The following is a 14,806-nucleotide window of genomic DNA, read 5'->3' as shown; positions in this document are numbered from 1 at the left end:
GGAGGATAAAATTTGGGCATATGTAAACGAGCGTGGAATTGCATGGCGGGGACATTTTAATGAGGGTAGGAGGTATTTGTACGAGGCAAGCGTAAGTTCCTTAGAGAGGAGGGGGACTCCAGAGACAGTCCCCAGGGACCCCCATTCAGCCACAGTAGCCTGAATGGACGGGATTTCAGGAAAGTGGAGATCTCGACCAGTCTGTGCCACTAACAGCAGGGAGGGAAGATCTCTATTCGCTACCAAGGACCTTTCTAAGTGCACCCATAATTTGTCAGATGTGGGGTTGAACCACTCCCTTGCCTGATCCAACACGGCCACAGTGTGGTATTTTTGAAGGTCCGGTAATCCTACCCCCCCCCCCCCATGCCTAGGTTTGAGGAGTGTGGAGTAGGAAATCTTGGGCATCTTCCCATTCCACAGAAATTTCCTGAACAGTTTAACAGTTTATCCAGCTTAGAAAAAAAGGAATCGGGGAGGACTATAGGAATCGTTCTAAAATAGTACAGGATTTTTGGTAGGACAATCATTTTAGGCGCCGCAATTTTACCTATCCACGAAAGCTTGTGTAGAGCTATACGAGATAGATCTTGATGTACTATGTTAGTGAGCGCTGAAAAGTTAATGGAGTAGGTAGAGGCAGTCGGGAAGGACAATTGTATGCCTAAATTTTAAGAGAGACTTAGAGGCCCATTGAAAAGGGTGATCCTTCTTCAACACGCCCAAAGCTCCAGGGGACACAAATATAGAGGGGTGCTAATGACCTATGTTGAGGTGTGCCACATCCCTATCAACAATGCAAAAGGAAGGAGTTCCCCTAATTGGGACTTTAAAGGCACATGGAGATAGATAAATTGGTGTATATTCAATAATAGCTTTATTAGGTACAAAAAATGAAAAACAATAAAGTTAAAAACATTGTACAAGCGTGGGGCAGATACAGAAAAAGCTTATGGCGCTAGAACATGAAAACCCGACATGTTTCAAAGACAAATGCTTGCTCCTTCTTCAGGGGTAGTTCATAGCGATACTCTAATGATACAAACATATGCATGTAAGAGTCATGGATTGTAAAATCTGCACATACAAAGATAATTTTGTAGTTCTCAATGTATATAGTGTACATAGTGTGAGTACTTACATAGCTGATCATATCTGAGCTTTACATGCTTGTACAAACATTTAAAAACATCTGGTTGGACTGGATCTTGTCTTGCGGTGTATGGCAATATAGATTTTGATCAAGTTTGTAAGGCCACTGGGAGCAGAGTCAGGTGGATGCCTCACATATGAATGGCCATCTGAAGTCCTAAGGGGAGGAAGCCAGGAGCAACACCATATAGGTATATCGTCCAGTATAAATGCCACCAATCTAAAGGGATAGGCAAAAAAATACTTATAAAGACGTGCCCTGATTCAAGGGGAATAGTAGGGAAATTGATGCAAGGCTGTTTAAGCCGAATAGAGCAATGAAAATGACTGAAAACCAAAGGTAGGGGCAGCCAAAGTAGTAAATAGATGTTGGAGTTACCTTGAGATGGTGAAAAGCAGTGTGCACGTCCTCTCCAGCCAGCAACCAGCAGACAAATGGATTGTCTGTGTGCTGGGAGAGGTGTGCTTTTACCTTATCTAAATCAGCTGAGATGGAAGGCAGCTGGCATCCAGGAAGGGCTTCCTGGATCACCCGGTGCCGGGCCCGCCCCCAACCCTCGTGTGTGTCACGAAATAGCATGACGAGGTGTGGGCGGGACCGACGCCTGCGTGCCACCGGCACGGTGATCGAAACCGGAAGTGCAGATGCACTTCGGTTTACGATTGGTCACACGCCGGCCTGGGCAGGCTCAGCGTGAGATGGAAACAGACCAATGGGGTACATCGCTGAGCAAGCGATGTGTCTCACCGTGCCGGGATGGCCAGAGACAGGAGGCAGCATATTGACCTGCGGATGGTAGAGGGCGCTGTGCCAAGCATCCTTATGCAGAGGATCAAACATAGAATTCCAATGCAGCGGTATGCTATGTTGTGGCTGAACACTATTGATAAGGAGAAAAATGAGGGAGCCATATATGTTAATGTATAAAATGAAGCCATATATCGCCAGCAAGTTTGCAACCAGGTGTTCGGTAGCATCAATCACTAGAAACACAACAACAACAAAGACAACAATGGAAAGAGGGAAGAAAAACAGAGCAATTAGAATGGCAATATCACAACCAATTATTGCATATCAAATCATACAGGCTGCAAAGAATATGTTGACAGAATATATCACAACCAATTAGTGCACATCAAATCATTTAGGCTGCAAAGGATATATTAACAGAATATACAAATAAGGCATATATGAATATAACAACAGGTGTAATCCATGGAACCAAATACTTGGGTACATGTAATACAACGAATTGTCAATTCCATATATGATATTTGAGGCATATACATAGACATAGACAGTTGAAAAATTGAGTAGCATAAGGAAAGACAGTAAATGTTCTGGAGCAATGGAGGATTTAACCTTACGTTTCCATCCCTACAGAGCTAAACCCATCAAGGAAGGGCTTGAATGATAGTGTGCCGTTTAAACCTGGGGGTTCGGTGGCCTTGAGATGGTAGATCCACCTTAGCTCAAGTTGGAGGAGAACTTTGTTCCAGTCTCCTCCTCTAGAGCCTGGGTGGATACGGTCCAAGATTAAGAATTTAATCTTGGGCATTTTGCCAAAGTGTACTGTGGCTACATGCCTGCCAAGGGGGAGGTCTGGGTCGGACTTCCTCATACTCAAAATATGACGGTAAGCCCGTTGACAGAACTCCTGTTTAGTTTTGCCAATATAAAAGCACTTGCAATCGCACAATAAAAGGTAGATGACACCGATGGTACGGCAATTGGCAAAGTGTTTGGCTTTATGAATGGTTCCATTAGGTAATACTGGACTCTTCTGTGTAAGCATGTAGCCACAGTATTTACAGCTGCCACACATAAAGGTCCCTTTATATTTGCAGCAGGTGAGTGAAAGCCTATCAACAAATTCACTGCGGACCAACTTGTCTTTGAGTGCAGGCGCTCTTTTAAAGGTAAAGTTGGGTAAGTCTGAGAGGTGTTGACTCAAGACTGGATCAGAGGACAGAAGGTGCCAATGTTTAGACACGATCTGTTGAATCTTGCAGTGTTGATGTGTATACGGGGTGATGATTCTCAACTTGCCACTATTATCTGGATTTTTGGCTGTTGTGGGAGCTAAAAGTTTTTTCCTGTCGCTAGATAGAGCTCGTTGGTATGCTTGTTTCAGGGACTTTTTAGAGTAGCCTCGCCGTAAAAGGCGCTTCTGAAGTTCATCAGCTGCTGTCTGGAATGATTCAGAATCCAAACAATTTCGTCTAAGCCTTAAGTATTGGCTAATTGGGATGGACCGAAGGAGAGCCGTTGGATGGAAGCTTGATCCATGAAGGATCGTGTTTCCTGCAGTCGGCTTCCGGTAAAGTTTACTTTGTAGAGTATTGTTTTTACTTCGCATGATCTCAACATCTAGGAAAGTAATGTGGTTGGGGTCCACATTCATGGTGAATGATAAATTGAAGTCATTTTTATTCATTCGAGCAAGACATGCTTGAAGTGACTCTATGGGGCCATCCCAAATGAGAAATACATCGTCTATGTATCTAGCCCAGAGATTAATATGGTCAGTATATGTCGACAATGTTTCATCATTCAAGAATGATTGCTCCCACTCCCCCAGGTACAGGTTGGCGTAGGATGGAGCACAGCATGTACCCATCGCTACTCCCTGTACCTGGAGGTAGTGGGAGCCGTTGAACGTGAACACATTGTGGGTGAGAATGTGCTGAAGTAAGTCCAGAATAAACTCACTATATGCATCTGGTTGTCCCTGACAGGATATGATGTGCTTGACAGCTGCAATACCTCTGTGATGGGGTATTGAGCTGTAGAGGGCCTCTACATCGATGGTGACTAGAGAGGCAGTGGGAGGTATCCACATATCTTCAATTTTATTTAGAAATTGTATAGTGTCTTTTGTAAATGAGGGCAACATCTGGACGAAAGGTTGAAGATAAGCGTCCACAAGTTTGCTCGCATTATCCGTAATGGACCCCCGGCCTGAAATAATGGGTCTCCCAGGTGGATTGGTGGTGCTTTTGTGCACCTTTGGGAGCCCATAGAAGGTCGGGGTGATGGGGAACTTGGTCCTAATGAATTCCCAGGTCTGTTTTGGGAAGACATTGTTTAAATAGGCAGTATCGACTAGATGATAGAATTCTAGATTGAATTTGGAAACTATATCAGGTGTTATCCGCCTATACCAATTTGAATTTTTTAGGATATTGGTGCACATCTGTATATACTGGACATTGTCCAAAATAACGATGTTGCCACCTTTATCCGCCTGTTTGATGGTAATTGCTTTGTTAGTGGACAATTTGTTGATTGCTTCCCTCTGTCCTTGGGAGATGTTTGATTGAAAAGTGGGACGTGAGTTCAACTTTTCAATATCTTTGGATACAACTCTCAAAAATGCGTTTATATTCGCATTTTGAATTGGAGGATATGCATCCGATTTTTTGCGAAGGTCATTTATTGCTGTCTTGTGTTCTGTAGAATCAGTGGGAATACCAGCCAAAAGGGAGGTGAGATCCACTCGGTCTATCAGATCTTCATTCTCCTCAAGGAGGGAAATTAATGTGTCTAGAATTGGGTCTTGTTTGTCTGTTTTTTTTATTCTCTTTATAATAGATGTATTTAAAGTTAAGCTTTCGTGCGAACAAGTGGAGATCTTTTATGATTTCAAATTTATTGATGTAGGATGTGGGACATAAATTTAAGCCTTTTTGAAGTACAGAGAGTTCTGCTTCAGATAGCTCATAATTGGATAAATGAATAATGGAGAAATCTACAGAATCATGGGAGGTGGAGTAAGGGGGATGAGCTAAGTGAGGGAAGGCAACGAGGGCGGTTGGGGTGTGAGTTTGACACAAATATTGACAAGCATTGAGATTTAGTAATGTTTAATTTGTAATAGGAGATAGCACTAAAGGTGTCCAGGACTTTGGTAAGATTCCGCAGTGAAGTCACCGGGGAGGTAAGGGTAAGAATAACATCATCTGCGAATAAGCCTATTTTATGTTCCATGTCACCCACCCTGATGCCTGAAATAGATGGGTCACTTCTAATGGCCTCCGCCAGTGGCTCCATTACTAGGGAAAAGATCAGAGGTGATAAAGGACACCCCTGGCGGGTGCCATTCGTAATATTGAAGGTGTCAGACATGGCATTACTCGTATAAACTCTCGCCGAGGGTATGGTATACAAGGCCGATATGGCAGAGCAGACAGGACCCAGAAGGCCAAACTTAAAAAGTGTAGCGCTCAGGTACCCCCAGTGAACCCTGTCAAACACTTTTTCAGCGTCGAGCGTCAGGAACACCGAGGGCACCCTACGATTCTCCACCACTTTCAGAAGATTAAACCTCCGTCTGGTTCCATCAGGGGCCTGCCTGCCCTTAACAAAACCAACCTGGTCCGCTCGTACTAGAAAGGGGGTGACCCATGCCAATCTATTAGCCCATATTTTAGCGTAAAATTTTAAATCCGAGTTCAATAAAGATATGGGGCGGAAATTTTGCGGGACATCAGGGGGTTTCCCGGGTTTGGGCAGTGCTACGATTATAGCTTGAAGCATCTCTGTGGGGAAGAAGGACCTAGTCATAGCAGTAATATACACTCGGCATAGGTATGGTGTGACTAGGGATCGGAAAGTTTTATAATATTCGGCCGAAAAGCCATCCGCCCCCGGTGACTTGTTAGGAGGTAGAGACCCAATAGCAAGATCAATTTCCTGCTCCGTTATGCAGGCATTCAACCGATCTAGCATTTCCTCTGAAACTGTTGGCAGATGGAGCCTATCCAGGAACCCCCGGATACCCTCCTCTGTCGGCTGTGGCGTGTCAGTATCAACGTTTAAATTATAAAGGTCAGCATAGTATTTAGCGAAGGCATTAGCTATTTCAGATGGGTGGTGGACAGTGTGGTTGGTGTGAGGGTCCTTCAGGGATGACAATTTGGATTGCTGCTTCCTCTTCCTAATATAATTAGCCAACATTTTACCCGCTCTATTGCCTTGGGCATAGAGCGCCTTAGAGCGGAAAAGTAAAGTCTGGTGTTCCTCCAGTAATTTGGTCCTGACAAGTGATCTACACTCATTAAGTTCCTTCAAAAGGGCCGCAGTGGGGTTGGATTTATGCTGAGTCTCTAAACCTTTAAGCTTAGACATGAGAGAGGACATAGCCCTTGCCCGTTCCCTCTTTACCCTAGTGGCAAACTGAAGTAGGAGACCCCTAGTGTAAGCTTTATGAGTACACCACAGAGTAAAGAAATCAGTATCATTCTTGTCATTATGCAAAAAAAAGTCTCGGATCTGACCATGCAACCACTCCCCATGGCCCTGGTCCCGGAGAAGAGAGACGTTGTTGCGCTACAGGTGCACTGGAGTAGTATTATTAGACTCCGCAACCACCATTGAGACCGGGGCGTGATCAGACCAAGAGATTGTGTGGATAGAGGCTGACTCCACCAAACACAACATAGACAAATCTGCTATAAAGAGATCCAGCCTAGAGTAGGATTGGTGGGGGGCCAAGTAATAAGTGTAGTCCCTCTCTGTCGAGTTAACGCACCTCCACAAATCATAAAGATCAGAAGTGTTTGCAAGAACCGCTGTAGAGCGGTACGTGCATGCTTCTGAGGAGGGGAACAGTCTAAAGATGCATAAAGATGACCCCTTTTGACTCGATCCACTTTTTTGGTCAATGACCGCAAAAATCTAAACTGGCGTTGATTAGGGGCATACACGGTGACTATAGTATACGTAACCTTATTAATGTCACAGATCAATATCAAGTATCGACCCGCTTCATCAGTGATGGCTTCGTGCAACTGAAAAGCTACAGTTTGGGCAACAGATATGAGTACCCCATTTTTTTTTTTGTTGGACCAGAGGAAGTGAATACATGTGGGTATCATCTATCTGAACATTTAGGTTGTTTGGGTCTCACAAAATGGGTCTCCTGTACACATACAACATCCCCTCTAAGACTACGGGCCTCTCGCCAGAGAGAACGTTGCTTAAACGGGCTGTTCAAACCATGGGTATTTAGGGTCACAAACCGTATGGTCATGGTGTATCAAATAGCAGAGGAATAAGGCCCATCTCTAGGATGGGGCCGTAGTTGTAAAAAAGAGAAAAACAAAATAAAAACCCCAAAGTCGCTAGGTGCACCTGCACCACAAAAAGTGGAGATGTCCGCAAGAACAGGTCTAAGGCAGATTCCAGCAGAGAACAAAATTGAAGATTGGTAAGTGGACCATATACTTCAAGCAGTTCGTAGCTCTTGAGGAGGCTGAGAGAACAGAAGCAAAAGAAAAACAAAAGTCCAAAGAAAATACAAAACTCAACATAGGTAGAACATGGGGTATACCCCATCATGCTAAACAAATCGCAGGTAGTGAGTAGGGGGGGAACAGCTCCCACCCTCCAATCACCTCCAGGTCACCAGCCCAAGAGTGAGCCGAGAAAGATCACCTTCATGATATCAGTTTCAAACAGGCGTAAAGGACAGGTTCAAGATGTCTTCACTTGTTTCCATTCAGGGTCCAAGTAAGAAGGAGATTTAGACACAGACGGGGATGCATCCGAGTTTGGCAACAGACCCATGTCTTGGCAAGGCGGAATCCCCCCTCTTCGGTGCGGATGACATGTGTATGACCTTCTCTGACAATCAGCAGCTTAATAGGGTAACCCTAAGAGTAGACGATCTTATTATTTCTGAGCAATTTAGAAAGAGGCACCAATTTCTTGCGGGCGGTCATAGTATATTGAGAGAGGTCCGCATAAACAGAGATCCCATGATAGGGTTCTGGTAGGGGGGAATTCTTCCTGGCGAAGCGCATAAGGTCATCTCTCACATGAAAGAAGTGGATACTGGCTATTACATCCCTGGGAACCTTTTCAGGCAGGTGTTGCGGCTTAGGCAAATGATGAGCCCTGTCCACAATAACTTCACCGGTCAAAGTGTCGGGCAGTAGGGCCATTATAAAGGCTTGAACATAAGAGCGCAGCTCAGTAGGGGGAACCGTCTCCGCCACACCCGTAGCTTAACATTGTTCCTACGGTTCCTGTCCTCCAAGTCGTCCATTTTAGCCTTTAGGGCCTCCATCTGATCTGAATTATAAATATGGGCATCCACTAATTCATTATGGGCCACAGAGAACTCAGCCATTTTTGTTTCAAAGTGGTTCACCCAGCCTCCCAGGACATTCACATCAGTTCTGAGATGCGTTACACAGGCCATGAGATCCCTGTGGAGTGACCCTGTCAGAGTAAGCAGTATTTCTTTCATCCTAGTGTCTTTGAGGGGCTGCCCTGTAGTAGGGAAATCTTTTATATGTTCATAAAAGTCCAGGGTACTGTCCTGAGAAATATCCCCCGCCGGCGTGTCGTCCACATAGTGGTGGTCCGAGGAGCGCCGTGGGGCCGCTTTCCACGGGCTATTGGTCAGGGAAGGCCCCAGGGAGGAACAGCTGCTGGAACCTGGTGAGTGGGGAGCCTGAGGTGGTGAGTGCCCCGAGCCTCCGCTATGAGATGCAGAGGCTCCGTTCCTCTGCATGCAGGCCTCAGCGCCATTTTGAGAGCGCGGCATGCTGGCAGACACGAAAAAGTCAGTTAATTTGCTGGGCCCCCCGTGATTTTTCCTCTTCCCCATGATCGCAGGGTGTGGGAAGAAGGTGAGGGTCGTCAGAAGTGCTGGTGTCGCTTACCCACGTCGCTTGCGGAGCTGCGGAGGGATCGTAGGAGACGGAGCTAGACTCTCACGCGGCCATCTACCTCGGCTGCTGGCCGCGCCCCCCCAACTCACAGTATTTTCAACTAAACATTCTTCATCTTGCCTATTCATTATCTTCTTTAACCTTTTGTAAGTAGTACAAACCAAATAAATACCATAAAACAGCACAAGCATAATTGTAACCACAGCAAGTGAAAACATGATGCGTCCAATGCTGCTGTCAAATGTTTTAACATTTGTTTATCCGCTGAAGCAAGTCTAAAGTCCAGGGAAAAGGTAGTTCAAATTAACCAATATGTATTCTACGGTGATATATGTACACTGAAGTGCATTGTCATAGGATTCAGACAAACTAGAAAACTTTATGTAAAACTCCACATATAAAATAATAATTGATAATGATATACTCAATTTAAATTCTACTTTAACTTCTATTTAACTTCTAATATTAAATGTAAATTTTAAACATGGCAATCTTATAGGTACTAGAATTAAGTGCTTTTTATTTGTAAAATAAGTAGAATTTATAGCCTAAATCTTATTTATGCACCACCTTAGATTCCTTTTAAATACAAAAAAGAAAATACCATAATTCCATTTAATGTATACATTGGAGTTAGTCCAGGGCAATTATATCATGCCCTCAAAACTTGGAACAATGTGAGCATAAACAATTCCAACAAAAAGTTATTTATTAGGGGCTTAAATGCAGATCAGACTCAGACAATTGAAGTATGACTGTATTTCACTACAATTCACTACATTATATTCAAAATCCCTTTTGTTTCCTCTAGCCTTGCAAATACCGGTATATTGCAAAAAATGATATGTGCATTCTGAGCATTCTTGACACCTTAGCTCAGAATCTTCCAACTTCCCTTGTGGTTTCAGAATGACTGAACTAAACTAACTTCTGCAATTTCAAAAACATTTTAAACAAATAAAGACATTTTTTTTTAAGGCAGAACTCTACACCTCCATTAAAACATTATTTTACACTTAATTTCTCATTTAAATTTCAATTTCAGTTTTCTTAAGATTTAAATCTATCTGAACAGGTTGCTCAGGAGAGGAATTTTGGTATCATTAAATACTTGTAATTTAGTAGTGACGTCACTTCCCTACATATAATTCCAATTAAACAGTGTCTTTGGCATGGGCTTAATAATATGTGCCCAACACATTCCATAAACTTACAAATAGTTGTTGGAAACCTCTCAACTATCAGGCAAATTATACCATGTAATAAAAACACTCTAAATCTATAAACACATACAGTATATATATATATATATATATATATATATATATATATATATATATATATATATATATATATATATATATATATTTATATATATATATACACACATATATATATATATATATATATATATATATATATATATATATATATATATATATATATATCATGTCCCTATTATACAAACCTGTTTTAAAACCATAAGCTCTGCTTGCTAAACTGTCACTCTGTTCCAGACACTAGCATTTGTGGTTTGGTTTGCACAAAACTACAACAAGACTTCCTCTTGCTATATAGAAATCTTTACTTACTAAATTTCTGACTCTACAAGCAATACGATTTTTTAAGGGGTACTCCACCTTGGCTTTCAATACTAGTACAAAGCAGTGTAAATATTATTCCGTTATTTTATTAGTTGCTGCACTGCTCTACAAATATGTCCTGTATCCCCATAGGTATCGCTGTACTTCCTCTAAATCATCCTTGACAGACAGAGAATTGCAAAGGGGATTTAATCTCCAGAAGCTCTTAAAGAACAACTTCTGGCATCCTAAGCCAAAGAAGGAAACACTCCATATGTCCTAACATGCAATCATCTATGGAAATACTGACCAATCCTGGGGTCATGGGTACATTCACAAATGTGGTTAATTTGAGGGCTTCCAATACCTCAACATATTCTTTACACTGGGCAAGGGAATCCCCAGGTGTATTCAAAAGGACATTAATTTCATTCTGTACTAATGGTAGCTGACGGTTTACTGCGCAAATCAGGATTTTTATAATGTAATTTAATTCCTCACTGTCCATTGGTTTTATTACAATGTCATTACCCATAGCAATATTTGGGAATTAACCTTTTGGAGCAGCAATCAGCTGTGTCTGTGTGCATCACTCTTCCACCATCCCGAGACTGATCTCGCCTCTCAGCTCTGCGAGTCCTGTCTGACAGAACTGTACTTCCCTTGTTTAAAATTTCTTTATGTTTGAGTGTTTTAGCTGCACAAACAGCTGCCTGCTGCTAAACTTTAGGTTGTGCAGAGAAAGAGATGGGACTGAGTTGAGTTGGGACTGGAGCAAACTGAATGCATCAGAGGACGGGGGGGGGGAGGTAACTTCCATTTCCCTTATCTCAGGGGTATTCATCACAAGTTCGGAATCAACCTGGGATGAGTCAGGTGAGTGAACTGGATCCGGACTAGCTGCCTGTCTTATAGCGGCTACAGGGACCTAAGGATTGACAGCCTCACCAGGGGCTGCTGGAGCTAGTCTTAGCTGTTGCTGACATTCCCTATACGATTTCATGATTTCATCCAAATCTTTCACCCTCGATAGGTTGGGATTCACCGGAGTACATGGGGGGTGTCTGTTTAAAGCAGTTAGTGGGACTAAACATGGGCATGGAAACTGAGGAAACAGGAAGGCTCACACCCTGGAGCATAGGTAAACCAATTCTCTCTTCCCTCGCTCATGTACTCCATGTCCCAAGTTGGATCAAGGTCAAAGAAAGGAAATAGCTTCTTTTCTCTAAAACATAAACCTCTGATCATGTTCATGTGAAACACGTCATTAGATCCATCATGGGAAAATGGTTTGGAGAACCCCATACCTTCACTCCACCCCACCCCACCAGAATGTCCACCCATGGATTAATATAATAATAGTCATAAAGGGATAGTCTTACAACAAACTCCTTGCATGTTTCATTTCTAGCAGGCGGAGCTGTCTGTGCTGACTTAGAGAGTGATGTTGCCTTAAAGCGGAGTTCCACCCTAAAAACTATCTTTGCACCTTGTTTTTAATGAAAGTATACTTACCTCTCTTCCTCTTCCTCCCTCTGCGGCCGCGACCCACGACGTCACTTCCTCCTTGGAGACTCCTAGGAGATGAGCATCATCGATCCCAGGAGTCAATGCGCCTGCACTGGCGTCACTCGTCACTTCCGGGGGCAGGCGCGTCATTCTCTGCTGAACAGCTTCTGGGCATGCCCAGAAGCTGTTCAGGGATGAGGTGTCTGCCCCGGAAGTGACGAGCAGGGCATTCTGGGACTCCGGCGTCACCAAAGAGGACACGAAGAGGGACGCTCTGGCTTCAGCTGCCCACACCTGAGATGGCAGCACTGGACAAGACATTTTCAAGGTAAGTATTTCTTCTATCACGTAAGTGACACAGGGGACAGTTCAGAGGCTATTATTGCTTAAATGCTCTAGCCCTGACTGTCCCGGGGGTATTTTTAGGTAAACAAAAATGTTTCTGCTCGGAACTCCGCTTTAAGCAATCTTTTGGCTCCCCACTTGTTTTTCCATAAAATGGTTCTGCATCTTTAGTAGGGATGAGTTTTAAGTTTGAGTCGAATGTAAGTTTGACACGAACATTGGCTGTTCGCTCGTTCGTCGAATTGCGAACAAATGGGCTTCTTCGCGGGAACTTTGAGTTCCCACATTATCATCACCTCTGATTCCAATAAATTACCTGCTGGTCAGATGAATCGAACCCACAGCCATCTCAATTGAAAGCCTGGTATTCTACCACCTACGCCACCGTTAAGCCTGCGTAAGTTGTACACACTGTCCCTAACTTTTATCTCATCCACTGTGTGTAGGGTGAGATAGGAGTTAGTTAGGCAGGGAGAGTATGTTCAGCATAAGCGTGCTAGATGGTGGCGTAGCTGGCACAATACCAGGCTTTTTACAGTTTGTTGAGATCAGATAGTGCAGTGTATACCACAAAGTTTTATATATATTTACATTGCTGAAAAAAATAGTCTGGGGTCCCCCCAGTCCATACCAGGCCCCTTGGGTCTGGTATGGATTTTAAGGGGAACCCCGTGTCAAAAAAAAAAAACGGCGTGGGGTTCCTCCTAGAATCCATACCAGACCCTTATCCAAACACACAGCCTGGTTGGCCAGGATGGGGGTGGGGGCGAGCAAGCGCCCCCCTCCTGAACCATACCAGGCCACATGCCCTCAACATGGAGGGTGGGTGCTTTGGGGCATGGGGGGCTCTGCCCCCCACCCCCAAAGCACCTTGCCCCCATGTGGATGGGGACAGGGGTCTCTTCCCGATAACCGTGAACTGTGGTTGTGGGGGTCTGTGGGGGGGGGGCTTATTGGAATCTGGAAGCCCCCTTTAACCACTTCTGGACAGGAAGGATTTGCCCCCTTAATGGCCCTATTTTGCGATTCAGCACTGCGTTATTTTAACGGACAATTGTGTGGTCGTGCGACATTGTACCCAAACAAAATCGATGTCCTTTTTTCCCCACAAATAGAGCTTTCTTTTAGTTGTATTTGATCACCTGTGCGATTTTTTATTTTTTGAGCTATAAACAAAAAAAGAGCGACAATTTTGAAAAAAAAAAACAATATTTTTCACATTCTGCTATATGACATTCTCAAAAAAAAAAATGTAAAAATCAAAATGTTTTAACATCTTAGGTCAATTTGTTTTCTGCTACATATTTTTGGTAAAAAAAAATCACAATAAGTGTATTTTGATTGGTTTGCGCAAAAAGTTATTGCATCTACTAACTAGTAATGGCGGCGATCTGCGATTTTTTGCGGAATTGCGACATTGTGGCAGACAGATCAGATCCCTAACTGACATTTTTGACACCTTTGGGGGTACCAGTGACATTACTACAGTAATCAGTGCTAAAATATGCACTGTTACAGTAATAATGACACTGGCAGGGAAGGGGTTAACAGTATATGTGATCAAGGGGTTAAATGTGACCCTAGGGGAGTGATTATAACTGTATTGGGGTTGGACTTGTGAAATGATCACAGAGACATGCGATCCTATATAGCAGGATCGCATGAGCTCTGATCATTGCAGGGAGAAGGACAGTCGGCTGTGTTTACAACAGCCGACTGTCCTTCTCTCTCAGCGGGGAGAGATCAGGGCTGTCAGGTGGCAATCGGAGCCCCCTAGCGGCCCCCAGATTACTGACATCATGTCATTTATTCACTGCACCTGAGCAGTGCATAGTGGGGCAGCTTGTGGCATCAAATCCCTATAAAATAGCTGTCAAACCCAAAACAGCTCATAGCACGTGAGGCGTCCGGAGAAGCAGGAGATTTTTTTTTTCTATTTTTCGGGCAGGCGGGCGGGCAGATGGCGGGCGGGTGGGCGACTTGATCGGGGGACACTATTTTTTTATTTTTATTTTATAATAAAGAACTTTTCCTAAACTGGCTTTTGTTTTTATTTTTTTTGTACACTTTTTTGGTGAATGGGTAGTGGTACCCAATATCCATTCACATAGGGCGGGGGCCTGGATCTGGGGGTCCTCTTGTTAAAGGGGGCTTCCAGATTTCAATAAGCCTCCCCCCCACAGACCCGCATAACCACAGCCCATGGTTGTTGGGAAGAGACCACTGTCCCCATCAACATGCCCCAAAGCACCCACCCCCCATGTTGAGGGCATGTGGCCTGGTATGGTTCAGGAGGGGGGGCGCTCACTCGCCCCCACCCCATCCTGGCCAGCCAGGCTGTGTGCTTCAATAAGGGTCTGGTATGGATTTTGGGGGGGAAGGCACTGTGGGGAAGGTAATATTGGGCGTATGCCATAGGCCCCCCAACCAGAGGGAGGAGGGGGAGGTGGACCTCCTTTTACAGATAGGATTGGCAGCAAGGATGGGAAATGTCATTATAATGGGGGACTTTAATTTTCCAGATATAGACTGGG

Source organism: Pelophylax lessonae (genome assembly GCF_965119305.1).
Source record: "Pelophylax lessonae genome assembly, chromosome: 5".
Lineage (NCBI taxonomy): Eukaryota > Metazoa > Chordata > Amphibia > Anura > Ranidae > Pelophylax > Pelophylax lessonae.
This window is presented reverse-complemented; position numbering follows the sequence as displayed.